We start from the raw sequence: 20587 nt of genomic DNA, 5'->3' as shown, positions 1-20587 counted from the left end.
GGCACTAGCAGCTGCTTTAGCTAGAGGATTTGTCTGTGTCCCTAAACTACCCCAGAGATAAACATGCTTACTGCTACAAAACCCCATCATTATCATAAACCATATGTTGCACAACAGCTTCTAGGTGTGGTTATGTTATCTAAGAAGGTCTTCACACATCTAAAGAGCTGTTCTGTTCATATTCAAAAATCCTGTCTAGACCTCCCACTATCACGACTTCAGCCTTCAAAAGGAGACATACAATGGATTATGCAATAAATGAAGACAAGTATCTAGTAGTACTAATGGGAAACAAAAGTTGTGAGAAAATGCAATTAAGCACTTGATTTTTTCTTGTCACTTACTGCAAATAATAATAAAAAAACTTCATGCATCATAACTCACAAACGGCCTAAATTAAGGGACCATGTAAAATGGTGAAAATAATGGGAAGTCTTACAGGAGCAAATACCTAGCCAGCCTGTCCCTCTATTTCTATGATTTTGCCCTAACAATAATTATTTTTAAAACTCTAAGGAATAAGAAGATTACTCTTTAGAATCTCAGCAGGTGGCTTTAAATAGTTAAAAGGCACACCAACAGTTCCACTGCAGGATTTTTTAATTAGCGATATCAAAAAATGTAGTGCTGCTTTACAGTAAATTAGTCTAGTATTCAACTTGTATTATACATGTTAATTGTGTACAAAATGCAGGCTGGTTCCACATCTGTTTGTGGTTTTCTCCCTCTCCTACCTTCCCGTTTTCTTCTGATGTTCTGTCATGTGATATGTCTTGCCTTAGCCTGCTAAAACTCACAATAACTTGACTATAATGGATTTTAGCTATGTACAGACATCTAGACAGTATTATTTGAATTGCCAGTAGATAAACAAAAAAATTACTAAAGCTAAGTCATAGTTTGGTAGTTATTTTCCTTCAGATTTCAGGCTGGGTCACATAAAGCTACATAAATAATCTACAGCATCATTGTGGACAAATATAATGTGTGATATAAATCACAACCCAAAACAACTGTTATCCCAACAAGAGCTGCTGCTGGCTGTGCTCTTGTTTATATACTGTATCATCAACAGGTACCATGGGCCATTTTCACTGCAGGAAAACATTCTGTGTGAACCAGCCTTTACAAAGGCAGACACAAAAGAACCCACCTGGTTAAGAGCATCATGCATCTTAATAAGATGACAGATGAGTCAGTTTGATGCCAGTTGGAAGAGAGTTCATATTCAGTTCATAAACTGAAAAGATGTATGCTAAATGAAGAGACATTGGTAGGCACCATGGATGACTAAATGATTGTATGTCATTACTGGTTGGTTATGGGATGGCATTATTGATCTCGTTTCACTTTGTTTAATTGCGCTGTATGCCAAAATATACATTTGGTGGAGAGGCAGTGCATAAACATATTTTAAATAAATATTTTTCTGTGCTGAAACTCATATTTAGCTTCACTTTGAACTCAACAAATGCAAGGGATTAATAAAAACAAAAAAAAATTCATTTCAAAAACCTATATTTAGCGAAGTAAATACAACCTTCTCTTTTGCACAACTGCGTCTCCTGCACTTCCTTCAAAATGTTGTTTTTCTGAAATGAATATACACGACTCAAAATTTCTAGTTCTCAGAACCAAGCTAGGCATAAGTGAAGCAAGGAGGAACATATGGTACCTCCCTGGTAATAAGTGCAAGATCTGTATTTGGACCCCAGCAGGGGAGTTCACAATAAGGAGGGTGTGGATCCTCAGTCAAGGCTCCCAGTAGCTTAGCCTTTCTGCTTGGCATGAGCAGAGAGATGGGATGGCTCAGAGTCCTGAGTCCACCTAACATCCCCAAACCCCTTCACAGGAAAGAAGTTCACAATCAGAAGGGAATGTGCTCTGTCAGTCTGCTTTTAACAAGTTCCCCACCTCTCTGTGTAATTGCCAACAGCTAACAGAAGAGCTGAGCTTATATATAGAACAGAATGGGAACTTTGTTATTGGCAGCCAGCAGTGGCTATTAAGGTTTGGAGGGCTGCTACTGTAGTTTCTTAGGCTGGAGAATTCCACCCTTCCACCTGTTGCTTTGGAATTTCATAAACAGTTTGAGTAGAATCAGTCAGTCTGGAAACACATCCATTCATGAACCACCACAAACAGAACCAAAGTTCATGGAATATTCATGCAGGTTGCCCTTCCATGAACCCTGCTTTGTGAACCATTGGCCAGAATTCATGAAAAATTTTACTTCATGAGCCCATTCATACCTATCCCTAGTGCTGAATGTAACAAAGGTTACGTCTTCTAAGAGTCAATCCTCTTGCATGTTTATGGGTGACTGTGTGCATACAAGACCTCAGCTGCACATGTCCTTCCAAGAAAAGAAAGAAGGAACACTACCCATTTAACCTTTTCCTTATTAGAACATCTAAAAGCTGCTAAGCATCATGGGAAGGATCATGATTGATTTCTGTATGGTTTCATATAGCTGCAGGTATTGTAATAATGCAATATTAGCACAGGGAAATGAACTGAAAACAATTCTGACTGGCTTTAAAATTTTATTTTTAGAATTTAATCCTAAACATGTGCATTGACATTATTATGCTTGATATGTCAGACAGTGGTAAGGAAGCAGCTTGTGTGCCTGCTTCTAAGAATTTTTTTGTGGGCTCAGCAAGTGCTGAGATAAGGATGCAGATAAAGTTCTTGCATATGCATTTCCCCAGTGACTACTTTTGACTCTGCTGACACTAGAAACTACTTTGGACATAGTACTAAAAAACAAACAAACCCTAAGCACTGGGGTTGTAAGAAAGTCTGTTTTTGTATTGTGCAAGTTTGTAATAGTACAGGATTAAAGAACCCTTGCCTTAACTCTCAGGACCCTGAACAGAACTAAGTCAAAACCAGCCAACTATTCATTGGAACAGGACAATGAATACATTCCACAGGTTATCAGCCAAGGTGATTGGTTCACATGGCCATCCTTGAAACCAGGACTTTTTTTGTAGAAAAGCCCAGCAGGAACTCATTTGCATATTAGGCCACACTCCCTGACATCACCATTGTTTTACAAAGGATTTTTTGTAAGGAAAGCCCAGCAGGGGCTCATTTGCATATTAAGCCACACCCCCTGACACCAAGCCAGCCAGAACTGCGTTCCTGCTTAAAAAAAGCCCTTCTTGAAACATAAAATAACACTGTCAGATGCCCCATGCCCTTCCATCCATGTGAAGAGACTCTAGCATGCCAATGGGCAACAGGGGGCTGGAGGAAAATAATGACGAGGGCAGCTGAAAGGATATTCTGCTTTGTTGTCATGCAATTTGCTAAGAGAAACAATATGCTAACATCAGAGGATAAGTACCAAGCACAGGCAAGGGAACATTTGCAAGAAGAGTTTTGCTTTTTAACTTGCAAGACAACTGGCCACAGCATTTAGAGAGAGAAAGGAGAAATACTTGGAGAAACAACTGACATTGTTCTGAGAAAAAAATGAATGTCCATTATATGTGTGTGTGTGTGGGGGGGGGAATATTCTGAAGATATAAGCAGTGATTGAAAGTGTGGTTCTCAATATATCCCTTCACACCCTCATGAAAGCTCTTCTGGACCAGCTACCAATGCAGCAGGAAGTCTTAAAGTCAAAAGAAAAGATTGGCAGAAGTCTATGCATATATGGAATAATTTTAGACACACAAGAGATGCTTTGAATCATGGCCATATTCATTATTAGTAACATGCAACATGCACACAGTTGGTTATATTTCACAAATACAAACAAGTAGGGACTGAAGTCAATAGGAAAGAAGATTCTGGTTTGCAAATGTGGCTAAACTGAAGGGCAGTCAAGAGATGCCCACAACAGTAGAGACAGAGGCACAAATATCAGCTTCTCGTGATTGGTTAGGCAAGTGCTAACTCTAAATTCCTTCATCTATTTCTAGCCCTCTCCATATCTCCTTTCTTGATCCATTAGGTTTATGGTCCAAGATGGCTGGCGAAGATGCTTTCTAAATCCCTTCCCCTCCTGGGTGTTAGTGTAAGTGGGCTTTTGAATTAAACTGAGGTTGCAGTTGTTTGGTTCTTTGGAGTTGGAATAATAATTATAAGGCAGGAGTGTTTGCTGAGGATATCACAAAGGCTCCAAGCCAGGGTATGAATACTCAGTCAATCAATCCTCTTGAGAGCCAGTTTGGTGTAGTGGTTAAGTGTGTGGATTCTTATTTGGGAGAACAAGGTTTGATTCCCCACTCCTCCACTTGCAGCTGCTGGAATGACCTTAGGTCAGTCATAACTTTCTCAGAGCTGTTCTGCTCAAGAACAGTTCTCTGAGAGCTCTCTCAGGCCCACCTGAGATGTCTGTTGTAGGAAGAGAAAGGAGACTGTAAACTGCTCTGAGACTCCGAGTGAAGGGTGGGGTATAAATCTCTCCTTGTGGCTTTTTCTTTTGAAGAAATGTGCTAGATCATGTAAAGTCCAATAGTCAATCTATTGACTACTCCTTTCTTGGAGATTTCCAATGGTATTTCTCACACTTGGACTTGTGAAACAGTTCAGAAGACAGGCGAGCAGTTATGTGTACTCACACTGAGATGTAAAATATTTCACTACCAGTTAAGATATTTGTATAATATTTGATTTCAGAACAGTAAATCAAAATAGTTAACAGTGACACAGAATAAAATATGAAATAGGACCAAAGTAGATGAGACAACAGAAGATTTGCAAACTGTTTTTTAAACAATCACAGCAACTGGAAAAAGGGATGTTAAACCCTTTGCCTCACTAAATCTGAAATTCATATATTTATTTTTTATTTAGAGCATTTATATCCTATCTTCCTACCTCATTAAGTATACATCTTACCAGGGCTTTTTTGGTAGAAAAGGCCTAGCAGGAACTTATTTGCATATTAGGCCACACACCCCTGATGTCACCATTGTTTTGCACAGGGCTTTTAAAGGAAAATGTACAGCAGGAAGTCATTTTCATATTAGGCCACACCCCCTGATGCCAAGCCAGCCGGAACTGCATTCCTGTGCGTTCCTGCTAAAACAAAAAAGCCCTGCATCTTACGTTCACAAAAGTACTATATCAAGTCACATAAACACATATACATACTCATTCCAGACATCAGCAGTCAAAAACCAAAACATCAGATTGCAGAGAGGTAACCTGGGACTGAGACAAAACAGTCTTGGGTCTAGAGTTGCCCTGTTTACAGTAGTTAAATCCCCACTTGATCTCCTAATGTCACTCAATGGAATGGGGAAAATGGGGAAAGAAAGTGGGATTGCACACCACCACAGTATCACTTCCAGCTCGAACCTGGAAGTGATGTCATTGCAGTATGGCAGCACTCTAGGAATTTTCCCAGTTCTTGTGTATGTATGTGTGCATTTTTAAGAGATAGTGGAAAATTCTAGATGATCACCACAGCTCAGAGCCGGGACCTGGGTCCCTCATTCATCTCCCTGCACTTCTTCAAATGCTGTTGGTAACACATAAGTACACAGGATATTATATGCTAAATGCATTACATAAATGCCAATTATCTAGCTAAGTAAACAGGCTTCTTCTTTGATTCTGTAAGCCAATGTCCTGAAGGTCAAAGGTGGAACATCTGATAGGTACAACTTTGTTTGTCCACTAACTTTAGGAAATAAGTTGCAATCCTGCAGTCCTGGGGGGGGCCAGAATAGTTTTACCTCTTTGCCACCCTCTCTGCATTCCATGAAGAAACACAGCACTACAAGAAAGCTTTTAAAAAGAAAACTCTTCCCAAGTGCTCGAGTTCCAATGTGATTTAATTCCTCTCTCCGCAGCAGTACTGAACTTTAAAAACAAACAGGGCAGATCACAATTACAAAAGCTCCAGCATCTTCTCTAGTCTGACCCTAAAACCTACCTAATTCAGGATTCAATTTACAATATAGGATAGGCAGATGGTTCTGGTGGCTCACAAGCCAAACATGCCTAACATCTGACATTCAGATGTAATCTACTTCTAACCATTTAGCTGTAAATGGTGAACAGCCCTGTCCTCTGTAATTAATTTGCCTTATCCTTTAAAAAAAAACATTCTAAGCTAGTGGCCACCACCACACTATATGGTAAAGAATGTCACTGACCAATTATGCATTGTAAAATGGCAAAAATATGTACAGACCAACAGCATTAGTTATAGTATAAAACATATCTCAACCTTTGTCAGCAGCAATATAAATCTGTCCCTGAGTAAAATTTGTAGCAGCATCAGAAATAAATCAAGAACTTGCTAATGCAAGAGGCTTACTTACTTTACGGCTGCATTCTCCCTTGTAGTCACACAGTTTCAATGAGGAAGCAACGGGTATGCTCTGAAAAAGAAGAACATGGGGATTGAGCAATGGAGACGCCATAGACTTCCTAACCCAAGAAGATGTCAAAGTTGAATCTTTGGCATGTGAAAGATGAATGTTACCTATGAAATTAGAAGGAAGCCTTCCATTCTTGCATAAACTTTAACTCAATATGAAAGTCACAAATCTAGTACTGAGCAACTGTGCTTTGCATGTAATATTGTAATTGAACAAAACATTTTACTTAAGTTTGGTTTTTTTTAAAAAAAAAAAAACTTGGACTTGCTAAGAAAATCCAAAGTAATTTTGTTAAAGCATCAACAGAGTTAAGGAAGTTCAAGCTCACTCCGTAAGCTACCACAAGGGTTGCGCTTTCTAAAACATAAACGACTTGCAAAAGGAAAGACTTTGTCATTCAGTATGCAATTCGTTATTGGGGGGGCAAACCTTCATGCCAATTTTAACCTATCTACACCCTTCCTCCCTCCACAAATAAACATTAAGTGGCAAAGATGGCTTTCGGAACTCTGTTCCTAGGGTTGCCAACCTCCAGGCAGGGCCTGGAGACCTCCCAGAATTGAAGGGGATCTTCAGGCTACCAAAAACAGTTCTGGAGAAAATGGCTGCTTTGGTGGACTTCACAAAGAGGAACTATACCAGCCAGAGAAATTGTGGAGACGTCGGTCAGAAAAACAGTTGGACTGGTGTTCCAGTTATAAATATCTTATTGTAAAAAAGTGATAATTGAAAGTAGTGGAAACAGCTACATATTGCTGAAAGAGCTACGGAGAAGCTCTTGGCTGACGAAGATGTGTTACATCAAAATTGGTCCCCCTTTGGACTTCAGGCTCGCCGTTTGACTGTTTATCTTAGGCAGGTGAGGCAGTTGGCTCCTTTCCTGGAGCAGGACGATCTGGCAACAGTGATCCATGCAACAGTCACCTCAAGGTTGGATTACTGTAATGCCCTCTACATGGGGCTGCCCCTGTGCCGAACCCGGAAGTTGCAGCTAGTGCAGAATGCCGCTGCTCGGCTGTTATTAGGGCTCCCTAGATGGGAGCACATTCAGCCGGGCCTCCAGGGACTGCACTGGCTGCCAATAATATACCGAGTCCGGTACAAGGTGCTGGTTATTACCTTTAAAGCCCTATATGGCTTAGGACCAGCCTACCTTAGGGACCGTCTCTTCCCATATGCCCCCCAGAGAGAGCTGCGATCCGGTTCTAGAAATCTGCTTGTAATTCCCGGGCCAAAGGAGGCCCGGTTGAAGTCAACTAGGGACAGGGCCTTCTCAATCACAGCCCCTTACTGGTGGAACCAGTTACCGGAGGAGGTCAGGGCCCTGCGGGACATTGCACAGTTCCGCAGGGCCTGTAAGACAGTCCTCTTCCGGTTGGCTTATAACTGACTGGCATTGAAATACTGATACATGGAAATATTCTGATGGAAGACTATAAGATAGCACACGGCGTTGTTGTAGGCAAACTCAGCCAGGGGTAGCAAGGTGGCCCAGTCATCCTGCTGGTAGCTGGTGTAACAATGCAGGTATTGTTGCAGCGTGGCGTTGGTGCGTTCGGTCTGCCCATCCATTTGGGGATGGTACGCTGAGGACAAATGCACGTGGGTGCCTAAGTTGGAGTGCAGGGCTTGCCAGAATCGGGAGGTGAACTGGGGGGCCTCGGTCTGATATTGTGTGCCGGGAGCCCGTGCAGGTGACAGACGTGCTGGAGGTAGAGCTGGGCTGTTTCAGGTGTCGTGGGCGGCTTGGGATAAGGGACAAAGTGAGCCATCTTGGTAAAGAGGTCCACCATCACCAGGATGCAAGTGTGCCCCTTGGACCTGGGGAGCTCAGTAATAAATTACATGGGTCAGGCAAAGCACATTGGCCCGGAGGGGCCCCGGAGGCACGTATAGGCACCTATTGTGCAGAAGGAGACCTTGGCGGGTATAGAGGTTCCCGGCAGTGCCGTCTTGCACTTCCAGGAGGCGTTGCTGAGCCCAGGGGTCTTGGGCCTGGCTGGCCTGGATGTCTGCAGTCAAGGTCAGGTGAGTCTTGGTGGCAGCAAAGACTGAGGGTGCAAGTATAAGCCCAGTTGGGGTCTCCCCCATTAAAGGCACAGCGTACTCTGGTTTTCGGGAGAGGGTGTCTGCTTTCCGGTTCTGGTTCTACGGAATATAGGTGATCTGGAAGTCAAACCGGAAAAAGAAGAGGGACCACCAGATCTGACACTGGGTGAGGCGTCAAGCAATCTGTAGATGCTCCAGGTTCCAGTGATCAGTCAGGACCTGGACGGGGTGGCGGGCCCCTTCAAGGTGATGCCTCCAAACCTCGAAGGCAGTCTTGATGGCTAGGAGTTCCCACTCCCAGATGGTGTAGTTGTGCTCTGTGGGCATCAGCTGCTGCGAGTAGTATGCAGAGGGTTGTAGCAGCTGGGAGGGGTCCTCCTGCTGGGATAGCACTGTGCCAAGGGCCATCCTGGAGGCATCGGTCTCTACTGTGAATGGCAGCTGAGGGTCTGGGTAACGCAGGAGCAGTTCGGTGGTGAAGCAGGTTTTCAAGGTGGTGAAGGAATGGTCTGCCTCTGGATGTCATGGGTGCTGGGGGCCCTGCAGAAGAAGCCGAGCCTGCAGAAGAAACTGTGCCCCTGCCACCTGCACCAGTGCCCCTGCCTCCTGCTGGAGAAGATCCAAGCCCCCCTGCCTCGCCCTCTCGGGTGGCTCGTGTGCGTGACCGCCTTCGTCAGGACCTCAGGGATCGGAGGAGGGCAGCACGCTCACGAGCAAGATGCTCCCTGAGCCCTGAGTTTTGAAAGGATTCTGGCCCTTCTAGGAGTGAGGGTGCTTGAGTCTCAGCAGGATCCTGGCTGCCCTCTGAGTCAGCAATTAGCCAAATGGGCAACAGACAGCAGAGGGCTATATAGCTGTGGGCTTTGAGAGAAGGCTTTGTGGAAGCAACTAGTCACTTACCTGACGTTCTAGCATCCACTTCGGCTTCTGGACCCCCTGACTCTGGCATTGACTTCTAGACCCCCTGACTTCGGCTTCTGAACCTCTGACGTACGATACCTGGACTGTGATTCGGTTTTGGCGCTTTGGACCCTCCTTGCTACCCAGCTACAGACCTTGGCCTGCCCCTGGACTTCGCCTGGCCTGGCCCCAGCCCATGACACTGGAGTTCAGTGAAATGGCTCTTTGGGCTGCAGGAGCTGGGTCAGAGGCATGGTTACATCGGCATAGGCAGGGATGAACTGGCAATAATAATTGGAAAAGCCAAGGAACCGCTGTACGTCCTTGCGGTTCTGCGGCGTCTGCCAGGTCAGGACCACCTTGACTTTGTCTGGGTCCATCCGAGTCCCATGAGGTGAGACGATGTGGCCAAGGAACTCGACTGCTGTTAAGTCGAAGGCACACTTCTCTAGCTTGGTGTAGAGACCATGCTCGTGCAGACATTGCAGGACCTGGCAGACGTGTCCTGCGTGCTGGGCAGGACTTTGGGAATAAGTTAAAATGTCATCTAAATAAATGATCACAAAGTGGTCGAGCAGGTCGCAGAAGATGTTGCTCATCAACCTTTGGAAGACAGCGGGGGCGTTGGTCAGGCCGAAGGGCATCACGAGATAATTGTACTGGCCATAGCAGGTCCTGAAAGCTGTCTTCCATTTGTTCTCCTGCGCGGATCTGCGCCAAGTTGTATGCAACCCGGAGGTCCAGCTTGGTATAGACCTGGGCCCCCTTAAGGCGATCCAGTAGTTCTGGGATCAGTGGCAAAGGTCCCGGACGGTGATTTTGTTCAAGGCCTGGTAGTTATTGCAGGGCCGGAGCTCGCCGCCTTTCTTCTTGACAAAGAGAACAGGGGCGGACAGCGGGGACATGGATGGCTGAATGAAACCCCGTTCCAAGTTTTTGGCGAGAAAGTCCTGCAGGGCTGCTAGCTCCGGTTCGGACATGGGGTAGAGCTGCCCCATAGGCAGGGGTGCCCCTGGTACCTAATTGATGGCGCAGTCATAAGGCTGGTGCGGGGGGAGCTGGTCGACCCCCTTTTCCTCAAAGACATTGGCAAAGTCTGTGTAGGCCAGGGGAAGTAGAGAACCAGCAGCGGTGGGGAGGTGGCCAGGGTGGCCGACCAGGCCTGGTGAGGACAAGGGTCCTTGAAGCTCAATTTTCCCTGTGCCCAGTCCATGAGGGGGTTGTGCTTTACGAGCCAGGAGAGTCCCAGAATGAAGGGAAAGCGGGTCATGCGAGCAACATCGAATTGTACTTGCTCGTGATGGTGTTGGATCTGGAGTGTGACCACATGGGTTTCCTGGGTCACCGGAGCGGAGGAGACGCCTGTAGATGGCTTCGACCAGGGTTGGGGGGTCTTTGTCCTGCACCGGGATCTGGTATTGCTTCACAAAGGCCACCTCAACGAAGCAATGGGTGGCTCCAGAGTAGACCATGGCACAGATGAACAGCCAGCACCCATCCAGCGAGCCGAGTGTGACCGGTTCAAGGAACGGGCCCTGGCTGGTAACGTAGGGTTCAGGGGACCTGACTTGGGGTCCACTCAGACTTGGGGCTGGTCTTTTACTGGCGGCGGTGGCACGGTACTGGGCTGGGTGCGCTTGGCAGAGCAGCTGGAGGAGAAGTGTCCTGCCCCTCCACAGTACAGGCAGAGATTATGTGAGCGGCACCGTGCTTTTTCCTTGGGGATGAGCCACGGCCGTGCAGCCTCAAGTTGCATGGACTCGGGGTCATCAGTCTAGGGACTGGTGTGCATCGAGTTTGTCACCGTCACTATGTGGCGGGGCAGCTGAGCGGGACGGGTACTGCTTCATGCTTGGTGGCGGCTTTCCAGGCGGCCATTGATACAGAGACACAGCATGATCAGGCCTTGCAGTGTGGCCAGTCGGTCTACTCGTGCCAGCTCATCAAGGACTTCGTCAGCCAGCCCCTCCGTATACAGGTCCATGAGGGCAACCTCATTCCAGGCCAGGTCTTGGGCCAGAAGCTTGAACTCGGTGGAGTACTGGGAAACAGAGTCCTTACCCTGCTTCCGGGTCCAGATCTTCTGATTGGCAGTGGCTACTTGCTGGGGATTAGCAAAGGCTACCGCCATATGATCCAGAAAGCCCCGGTAGTCAGTCAGCAGGGGCGATGGGGCTAGAAGCAAGGGGGTAGCCCATTTAGCTGCCTGCCTCTTTAAGAGGCTGACAATGAAGCATACCTTGGTCTTGTCATTGGGGAAGTCTCTGGCACGTAATTCAACATACAGTTTGCACTGTGCCAGGAATGCAGGGAACTCCTCCAGCTTCCCAGTGAACTTCTCTGGGGGAAGCACCGGGCACTTGGGTGGGGCAGTGACAGTGGCTTGCTGCTGTTGCAGGTGAGCCACCATTTGAGTGAAGTGCTGTACCTGAGTGAGCAAGGCTACTTGCCTCCTCCAGAGGCTACTTGCCTCCTCCAGAGCCTCCGCTTGCCTCCTCATCCATCTTGTGAAGTGAGTGTGTGGGTGGAAGCAATCTGTCACGTTTTCAGGGTGCAGGCAGGCAAGAGTCCAAAGCCAGTCCAAGGTCAAAGTCCAGGAAGTCAAGCAGGAGCGAAGTCACCAATGCAGAATCACAAACCGGAATCAGAAGTTAATGTCCAAAAGCCAAAAGGTCAGGGTGCCAAGGAAATCAAGCAGGTCAGGATCAGGAATCAGGAGGGAGCATGGATGCAAGCCAGAGAATAGACTTGTTGCTTCCATAAGGTTACCAGGTCCTGGGTGGGAGCTATATGGGAGTCTCAATCAGCCTGCTCCCTGGGTGGCAGTGACTCTGCTAGAACTCAGGGCTGAAAGACCTGAAGCATTGGCGTGCTTCATGTCTTCGCTCTGAAAGTTTTTTCTGGAGCCTGCTTTGAACTTTTGAGATGGGAGGAGAGCTTGGAGGAGATTGATCATCAACAGCTGACACTGGTGCCTGGAGAGTGATTGATGGGTCAGCTGCTGTTTGTTCAGCTGAGGAACTGGCTGGCAACTCTTCCAAGTCTGTTAACCCTTCCAGCTCCTCCTTGTCAGGGCTCATGACACCAAGCCCTTCAGTATAAAAAAGTAGCACAATCTCTATGGGACAGGTTCAATAAGGCAGTCAGACATTTTTCTAGGGCAGCTTCATCCTGAGGCTACAGGAGTTCACATGATTATTTTTAGAGATAAACCTCTACATTCAGCATTTTTTTTTAAACAAAATGTAACATAGTAATAAGACACAATTCTAAAGAGATTTCAACATGAAGTATTTTTGCTCCAGGTCTAATGCTGTTGGGAGATTTTTTTTTGTTTTTCTTTTCCATGCCTCGTTTCACCATCATAGTACATTTGTGTAGCTCCCAATGCTTCCCTGGCTTTTCTCCGGTCTTTCGCAAACCTACTTTTCTGTGAAGTTTTGGAACCGCTCACAGGAAAAAGCCTGGATGGCTACATTGTGAGTGGGCAAGTGCAGATTTCCCGACTCATAAGACAACCACTTTCCTTGCTCCCTATTGTGGCTATTTCTTCCCCACCGGAGGCTTTTATTTAAAACACACACACACAACAACAGCGACAACAATGACTGGCAGCTGAATATTGTTATATCAGTATAATGTTACAAAATCTGTAAAACACCTTTTCTGGATCCCCAGCTTTTTAAAAAAGTAGCCCCTTTTGCTGCAGAGATCTAAGGAGAAAGGTGTATCTCTGTGACTTTCTTTTCAAACAATTTTTATTTATTTATTTATTTATTTATTTTGTGACTTCTGTCCCGCCCTTCCCAACAAGTGGCTCAGGGCGGGTTACAACATAGGAATCTAACATAAATAGGAATTAAGTATAAAACATTTAAATTCAAACATTAAACCATTTAAAACATTAAAACATTTAAAACATTTAAACATTTTAAACATTTAAACATTTAGAGGCAGCGAACATCCAATATAACTGCGCGCAGTTTCTTGTACCAGCTAGTCATAGGCCAGCCGGAAGAGGGTTGTTTTACAGGCTCTGCGGAACTGGGCAAGGTCCCGCGGGGCCCTCACCTCTTCCGGCAGCTGGTTCCACCAGGAGGGGGCCATAATATCCACCAGGAGGGGGCCACAATGAAAACTAGGAATTCAGAGAACCTGATACACAGATTGTTGTAACATTATATAGCAGGGATGGCCAACAGTAGCTCTCCAGATTTTTTTTTTTGCCTACAACTCCCATCAGCCCCAGCCAGCATGGCCAATGGCTGGGGCTGATGGGAGTTATAGGCAAAAAACATCTGGAGAGCTATTGCTGGCCACCCCTGCCATATAATGATAGATATAAAGATATTCAACAGATGATTTCTTTTTTTAAAAAAATGGGGGGGGGGAACGGAAGAATCCTGAGGAAGCAGAGATGGGATTGTGGTTGGGTGTTGGGGGCAGGGAAATTATGGAGAAACCTGCCATGTAGAAGAAGCCCCATAGCCACTGCACTGTATTAACAGCCATGGCATCAGTGGGGAAACAAGAGAAAGGAAGGGAACAAAATTGTTGGAATTCTGTCTGGGGTAGTGATGCTCTGTATTCTTGGTGCTTGCGGAGGCACAGTGGGAGGGTTTCTAGTGTCCTGGTCCCACTGATGGACCTCCTGATGGCACCTGCTTCTTTGGCCACTGTGTGACGCAGAATGTTTGACTGGATGGGCCATTGTCCTGATCCAACATGGCTTCTCTTATGGTCTTATATTCTTATGAACTTAACCCAAATAATTGAATTAAGAGCCTGGAAGGTTAAATAAATACAGATCTGAGGGCCAGTTCCTAAAAACAATAACTGTAAAACATAAACATATAAATAATGTGAAATTATCAAACATACATATATTTATTACAAGATAATTTAAAAACCGTTATGGGCTCAACTATTGCCTCAATACAAGACAAAATTCATAGAATCATTCAGTTGGAAGGGACCTCTAGGGTCATCTAGTCCAACCCCCTGCACAGTGCAGGAAACTCACAAACAGGTCCCCCTAAATTCACAGGATCTTCATTGTTGTCAGATGGCCATCTAGCCTCTGTTTAAAAACCTCCAAGGAAGAAGAGCCCACCACCTCCCGAGGAAGCCTATTCTACTGAGGAATCACTCTAAAGGTCAGGAAGTTCAATGCACACAAATGAAACCTAATGCACACAAATGAAACCTAATTGTACAATGCACACAAATGAAACCTAATGCAACCTGAGCCATTTTGGCTTAACTGGCCTTCTTCAGTGGTCAAGCATAGATAGTATACTTAGGCTCAGTACTGCAATAATAATACAAATTGTTAATTAATGTAGGACCCCAAAAGGAGTTTTATAGTTATAATAAATAACATAAGGCAAAGGAGTATTATGGAGACCTCAAATGATATCGTCTTGCATCACAGTCAGGTGCATATAACCTGGATAGTGTTTCAAGTATACACCTCCCTATTTTGGACCAGAAGATACAGTCTCAAAAGCAGTTCAAGCCAATGTACTGTAATGGTATGTAGTACAAAGTGGCAGGTGCCTAAACAATACAGAAAAGCTATTTGAGTCAAAGGAATCCATTGCCAGTAAATAGACATGAATACTTCATTACACATACAAACACACACATATATTTTATATGAAGAGGGAAATGATTTTGTAAAATGTAATAGTCACTGGAATCTGTTCAGCAACCTTTCCAGAAACTGGCTGGCTGAATGTACATCTGGAGCATGTACCCAACTATTCTTGACTTGCATGGATGAATCTTTTGGTCACTTTTCAAATTCCAGAACACCACACGGAGGCAAAAGCAATTAGGGTCTTGAAGGGGTTCCTGTTGCACTTCAATAGGTTTTCAAAAGGCAAGCACTCTCTTGTTTTGGCTCAAAATGTAGAGAGCATATTAGACACAACAGAGACAGCTTTAAAGTGTTCTGCTAGGTAAATGCCTCATAAAACTTTTGATTTCTCCTGGTAGGTTGGCTTTTGTGAGCTATCAGGAGACTGAAATTAATTAACACAATTTAAAACTTGCTGCACTAAATTCACCAATGTGATAAAACCAGTAAAATTAATGGTTTGGATCCTATCAACAATGAGTGGGAGGAGATTGTGGGATGAATCTCCCCTCCTCTTCCTGTGCTTCTTAAAAAGATGCTCCAAAGGTCATGAGACTTTTTTAAGTGGAATAGAATGCAGCTCAGGAGACTGCAGCAAGGAAAGAGAAAATGGCAGAAGTCTCTTCCCCTCTAGTGTAATGCTTGCTCCATTTCTGGAAAAGTTTGCACAAGAAAGAAGCAAGAGATTTCTGCCAATTTCCACTCAGACTCCAATCTTTTATATGACATCTGACTCATACTCAAGAGTTCAGGAACTTGGCAGTAGGATTGCCAGCTCTGGGTTGGGAAATTCTTGGAGATTTGGGGATGGCTCCTGGCAAGAGGTGGGTAGGGGGACAGGGCTGGTTTAACAATTAGGCAAAGTAGGCACTGGCTTATGGGCCCCCATGCCTTTAGGGGCCCCAGACCAGTCCCCCCCACCCCCGGTTTTCCCCCTGCTTGCAGTGCTCCCAGCCTGTACACGCAGCCAACAACTGAGCCACGCTTTGCGCAACTTGCCTGGTGTGGCTGCTGCTGGCCTGGTCGCCAAGTTTACCTCTCTCTGCCTCTCCCCCGTAGCTTTGTCAAAGGGGCTTTTAAGAAGGTGCAGGGGCCATGGGCAGAGGGGTGGTGCTCCAATTCTGAGATGATTTGCGAGGGGCCCCCCAATATTTCGACTGCCTAGGGGTCTCCACAGGGTTTAATCCGGCACTGTATGGGCAGGGAAAGGACCTCAGTGGGTTATAACATCCTAGAGCTTTATATAGCAAAATGCCTGCAAAGCAGCCATTTTTCCAGATCTCCAGCCTCCATCTGGAGGGTGACAACCCTCCACTGCAGTGTCTTGGGGGCAGGTGCAGAAGGGAGAGAGAAGGCAGATATGGCCTGGGACCTGCCTACCTGAAGGACCGTCTCTCCCCACATGTTCCCCAGAGAGTACTGAGGTCGGGAACACAAAATCTCCTCACTATCCCTGGGCCAAAAGAAGCCCGCTTGAAATCCACCAGAGAAAGGGCTTTCTCCGTTATGGCCCCTACATGGTGGAATCAGCTGCCGGAGGAGGTGAGGGCCCTGCGGGACCTTGTCCAGTTCCGCAGGGCCTGTAAGACGACCCTCTTCCGGCTAGCCTACACCTAGCTAAGATGAGAACTCAATGTAGCTTGCCAGACTTCTGTTTTATATGTTTTATATGTATTTGGAACGTTTACTGGTTTTTAAGGTTTTAACTGTTTAAATGTTTAATGGTTTATATATTTAAATATTGTTTAATTTTTATGTTGATCAATTGCTGGAAGCTGCCCTGAGCCACTTGTGGGAAGGGCGGGATACAAGTCATAGATAAATAAAAAAATAAATAAATAAAAAGAGTGATCTCCTTCCATTCCTGCACCAAGGATCCAGCCTAATGTCACTTATTCCAGAAGAGAGATGCTTTGCTGTTCACGGCGCTATTAATGACCTTTGTCCATTTAAGATGCAGGTCACTTGTCATCAGCAGCTGAGGTTTAAGCACGTCATTCCACAGTCTTTCCTATCATTACCCTCTATGTCCAGTAGTCCTCATTACTACTGGAAATCAAATTTCCAATGTTGCCTTTCATTGTCCACGAAGAATATTGTGAGAACGCAAAAGTGCCTTCTAGGCTGGCCTAACATTCAGCCCCATATTTTATGTGAGACCTTCATTCCTGGCCCCTTAATAGGGGTCCCAACCCTCCCGCCCTAGCAGGGGACTCCAGGTTTTCCAGCCTCTTCCCCCGCTCCCCCCAAAAACAGAAGCGGGGGAAGAAACGGCACGAAGGAGCGTGGCGAGCCTCCCCTTCTCCGCTTTACCATGGCTGCTCCTCCAAGATGGGCTCAGGCTGGGCCCATCTCTGAGGAGCAGCTGGGATGGGGCAGGGAGGGGGCGGAGCGGCATCGCCCGCGCCGCCTCTGAAGTGGAATGGGGGGGCGGCGGGGGGGAGGGCCAGGAGCGTGGCGGGGGTGGGGTGGGAGAGATAGTGTGCCGCTCTAGGCTGCACTGGGAAGTGCCTCCTCCTCTTCCTACTTGTCAGACGCCTTAGCTGCCCGCCCGCCACCTTCGGGGGGGGAGGAAAAGCGAGAGGGCCGCTCCAGGCCGCGCGCGGAAGTGCCTCCCCTTCCTGCTCGGTCTCCATGGCAACGCCAAGCAGAAGCTCGCTTGCCTGCCACCCGGCAGCTGCTGGCTTGGCCTCCTGGGGGATGGGAGCGCGGCTCCAAGGGAGGGCGGATGGGAGTGGCTCCTTGCCTGCCCCCCGGGTCCACTTGGGGCGAGGGGGGAGCTGCTGGTGGGCAGGCTGCTGCCATGGCTGGTCCTGCTGCCGCCACCGCCACCATCCGGATCGGGGACCAGCTCATCTTGGAGGAAGACTGTGACGAGACCTACATGCCCAGTGAGCAAGGTATCCCCTCCTCGCCCTGCCCGGGGGGGGGGGGTCGCCCGAGTGGGGTCTGGGCCCTCCTCCTCCTGCTGTAGGGTTGCCAATCCCCAGGTGGGGGCAGGGGATCCCCTGGCTTGGAGGCCCTCCCCCCACTTCAGGGTCCTCAGAAAGCAGGGGGGGAGGGGAGGGGAATGTCTGCTGGGAACTTTATTATTCCCTATGGAGATCGATTCCCATAGGAAATAATAAAGAATTTATCCGCGGGTATCTGGGGCTCTGGGGGGGGCTGTTTTTTGAGGTAGAGGCACCAAATGTTCAGTACAGCATCTAGTGCCTCTCCCCAAAATACCCCCCAAGTTTCAAAACGATTGGACCAGGGGGTCCAATTCTATGAGCCCCAAAAGAAGGTGCCCCTATCCTTCATTACTTCCTATGGGAGGAAGGAATTGAAAAGGTGTGCCGTCCCTTTAAATGTGATGGCCAGAACTCCCTTTGGAGTTCATGATGCTTGTCACAGCCTTTATCTTGGCTCCGCCCCAATGTCTCCTGGCTCCACCCCCAAAGTCTCCTGGCTCCACCCCCAAAGTCCCCAGATATTTCTTGAATTGGACTTGGCAACCCTACCCCTTAAAGTTCTTTGTCTATAATCAGTGGAACACTGCATATACCCAAGACCATTCCATTGTTTATTATGGTTTTATCTTGTGCCTTCTTAAATCTTCGTTCGCGAAGCCAAGCCGAGAGAGAGATCTTGTGCCTCCTACAAAGAAACTGGGGTAACAGACCTGGGCTTCCACCCTTCATTTTAGTCTCAAAAGAACTCTTTGATGTCAGTCAGGATGAGATATTGGTTTCCTAATGTCACAATTTAAGTCCAGTAGAACCTTAGAGACCTACAAGATTATTCTGAGTATAAGCTTTTGAAAGTCAAAGCTCCTTTCATCCCCAATGTGACCATTTCGCCCCAATCTGACAAAGGGAACCTTGACTCTCAAAAACTTATCAGTCTCTGTGATGCCACTGGACTGGAATCTAGCTGTTCTACTACAGACCAACATGGCTACCCTCTGAAATTGACTGGCTGATGTAACTTAGCAAATGTCAAGACACAGTGGCAATTTTGGCCCAGACTTCCCCATTTCTAGTTTTAACCACTTCATTCCATGGGAAGATCTTTGCCAGAGAGACACTATGCATATCTCTTCTGTGATTCTTACTTTATTCAGAGCCAATCTGTTCTGGAATCTTTCAAAAAAGCTCTATTGAAACCAATGGGGCTCATTTCTAGAAAGTATTTTAAAATTCAAGCGTAAAATTTTCAAAAAGTGACACTGCACTTCCAAACAATGGGACACACATTGCACAGAAAGAAATCTTGGTTTTCCATCAATTGCAAACTTTCTGGTAACTACCATGGTATGACAAATTCCAGAACTATAGCCATGCTATTCTGTACACCAAAACTACAAAGGGTCTTGTGGCCCCTCAATGACTTGATTAATGTATTGTGATGTAAGGGTTTGTGTATAGGAGACTACTTCATCGTATTAGTAGCTGTGTGATGCAAGTATTTTCAAATATTTATTCAAAACTTTCAAACTTTTTGTAATGCATATCTAAATTTATAAGTGAATTGTCGTTGACTGTCTTGGGGGAGGGTATAAAACAGTCTTCAATCAATCAATAACTGATATGGGCTGACTGTTTCCCCTAGACCTAGAAAGTGTCCTTAGCTGTTCACCAACTTTTGACAGTTAAAATGCAGCTGGCCAGCTTGCAGGCCTTAGTCAGAGTGTAATCCTAGATGGTTTTGGCAGGCTGTTTTCAAGGGTGATAGGCAAGGACTCCTGTTGTCATGCAGTGTGTTTCCAGAGTCTCATCGTGCAATGTGCTTGTGCTACTTTGAACAGTTGTTCCTTGGAGATTAAGACACAACAAAGTAGAGTGAGCCTCATGAGAGCAGACCCATGTTTGCAAACCCATAGGTGGCCTGAACCAGATTCACCACAATGAACTTCCAGGTATTCAATTGGATGCAGCTTTGACACTACAGATTACCAATTTCCCAGTTTCTTTTCCTGTTAGATGATCATTCTAATATGTAGCACTTCAGACTGGTCCCATTTTCAAACCACCAGTTTTAGAAAAGTTGAAGTGCACACACTGCAAAAAATCAGGAACTTCTAAACTGTTTCTTAGTTGCTAGTGGAACTGGGAAATCTCTCTGCTCACTTTACAGCTGTGAATATAACCAGATCCGCCCTTTTTTAAAAAAGTTTCAAAATTATTTTTTTTAAAAAAAAAATCTGAGCAATTAGAAGTCCCAAGAGATAATAAACAGAAAGGCCAGATAGGAAATATGTCTGAATTACTACATAAAGACTTAGCACAATTTATAATCCACTAGAGTAAAAAAATGCCATAGAAAACTTGATTAATAAACACAGTTTGCACAATATGTTTTTGTTGTGCCTTAGAAGACAATTTTTAGTTTGACAAGAAGAAGCACGAAAAAGTGCAACTCTAAAGCAGTGCAATCCTGCCCTTTTCTAACTCTGCTCAAGTCAATGGACTCAGGAGGGTGTAAACTATGTTTAGGACAGCATTGTGATCCTGGAAGCATTCAGAGCTATTTAAGCCCAGTGGATGACTCTACAATAACACATCAGCAAAAATTCTCAAGCCCCTGTTGCTTATAAAGATTTAACTGCTGGATATAATGCAACAGATAAAGAACCTATATAGCTTTTTCTTCTTCTGTCAGGGTT

General features: G+C 45.8%; 1 protein-coding gene across 1 annotated transcript in view; it reads right to left on the bottom strand.

Annotated features, from left to right (window-relative positions):
• The window catches only part of PAG1 (phosphoprotein membrane anchor with glycosphingolipid microdomains 1), an 81440-nt gene that overhangs the window by 37286 nt on the left and 23567 nt on the right, over positions 1-20587 (bottom strand). Inside the window, exon 2 of the mRNA XM_060243587.1 lies at positions 6291-6350. The gene's annotated coding sequence lies outside the window, so the exon portion shown is untranslated. The remainder of the gene's footprint in view (positions 1-6290; positions 6351-20587) is intronic.

The sequence above is a fragment of the Heteronotia binoei genome, chromosome 7 (genome assembly GCF_032191835.1).
Source record: "Heteronotia binoei isolate CCM8104 ecotype False Entrance Well chromosome 7, APGP_CSIRO_Hbin_v1, whole genome shotgun sequence".
Classification (NCBI taxonomy): Eukaryota; Metazoa; Chordata; class Lepidosauria; order Squamata; family Gekkonidae; genus Heteronotia; species Heteronotia binoei.
The sequence above is the reverse complement of the archived record's forward strand: the minus strand, read 5'-3'. Positions and strand labels throughout refer to the sequence as shown.